The sequence below is a fragment of the Trichechus manatus genome, unplaced genomic scaffold, assembly GCF_000243295.1.
Source record: "Trichechus manatus latirostris isolate Lorelei unplaced genomic scaffold, TriManLat1.0 scaffold00159, whole genome shotgun sequence".
NCBI lineage: Eukaryota > Metazoa > Chordata > Mammalia > Sirenia > Trichechidae > Trichechus > Trichechus manatus.
In genome coordinates, this window is record NW_004444095.1 from 5160830 (window position 1) to 5162611 (window position 1782).

A 1782-nucleotide genomic window follows, 5' to 3' on the forward strand; every position below is an offset into this window, starting at 1 on the left:
GAAGCCATGGCATGGATGAGATTGGAGAGGGAAAGAGTGTAGAGTGAGAAATAAAGAGAGCCAAGGGCAGAATATTAAGCTAATAACACTTCAGTTCTGGACTAAGCTCCTGAGGCCTGCAAAGGCAAATGAAAGATATGATCAGAGAGGTAGAAAAAAAAAATCCAAAGATAGTTTTTAAGTGGGTTTCAAGTGGTGTTTAAGACATGAGAGTCACTACAACTATAAATAGTTGTTTATTCTAAGCAATATGGAGTCAAATCTTTATTTTTCATTCAGTCTGAGACTCTTTGCCCTTTCTTTGGAGAATTTAAATGATGCCAGAGCATCAGACATAGGAAGCAGGTGAATTTGTTCTAGGAATAGAAATTTACTTAGTCCGAAGACCACACCTCTCCCACTTTCTCCAAATCCTTTTCCAACCAGAGCAGTTCAGCTTTGATCTCTTATACACGAAGCTTCTGATTAACTTTCATTTGAAGAAAGACTGAGCAAAAGAAACTGTGTGAAAGCATTCATGTGTTTCTGTACTCCCTTCTCTTCCACGACCTGGTTCTGTGTCTAAGAAGACACACTGAGGCTCTCAGGCGTTGAGTGTGCTGATGTGGAGAAGATGTAGGGGTGGCTGGTTTGTGCATCTCCATATCCTGTGCCAGGATCAGATGTGGACACAAGTCAGAGCCTTTTCAGATCTTCTTTATGGACATTTAATGCTGTTGTTCTGGAGGTAGAAGTTACAAGCCCCTTAATGCTGTTTCTCAAACTAACCCACTGTTAATGGACATTCCCTTCAGCTTTAGAGTGTTTTTTACTCATCCTTAACTTCCAGAGCTATTTAAAAAGTTAGACTTTCAGACTGCTTGATTTTAGTGGCATTTTAATGTGTTTTATTACAAAAAAGATAAGTGCTTATTGCAGAAAATTAGAAACTAAACTGAAAGAAGCAGCAGAGGAAACATCTGGGAATATTTTTCCAGTTAATTTTTATTTTCTATGTATATACATAAATCAACTATTAATACTGTGTCTGATAACTTTTGATATATAACAAACTATCCCAAGTGTTGTGGTCTGAAATAGCCATGCATTTATATCATGATTTTTCAAGTTAACTATTTGAGTTGAGCTCCACTGTTCAGTTCTTCTGATCTGATCCAGGCTTGGCTAATTTCATGTGTCTGTGGTTAGCTGGAAGTGACTGGTGTTGGCTCTTGCATGATGACCACATCTGGGAAAGCTGGGATGACATGAGCTTCTACCCACGTTGTGTCTCATCTTCCAATGGGCAAAACAAAACAAACTAAAACAAGAAAAAACTGTTGCTGTCGAGTCGATTCCAACTTATGGTGACCCCATGTGTGACAGAATAGAACTGCTCCATGGTGTTTTCTTAGCTGTAACTTTACAGAACCAGATCACCAGGCCTTTCTTCTGCAGTACTTCTGGGTGGGTTTGAACTATCAACCTTTCAGTTAGTAACCCAGCCCAAACCATTTGCACCACCCAGGGAACCAACTGTTTACACCAATAGGCTAGTTCTGGCTTATTTACATGATGTTTGGAGGGATCCAAGAGCAACAAGAAGGCAAGTCCCAATATACAAGCACTTTTCAAGTCTCTGCTTGAGTCATGTTTGCTTTTGTTCTGTTAGCCAATAGATTCTTATTTATCAGTAGTATTTGTCACTGTTGGTCATGCTTTCCTTCTTGCCATACTTTTTTTTTCTTATAGGACAATGTCTTTTTCTGGATTTCTTCCTACTTTTCTGACTGGTGCTTCTTA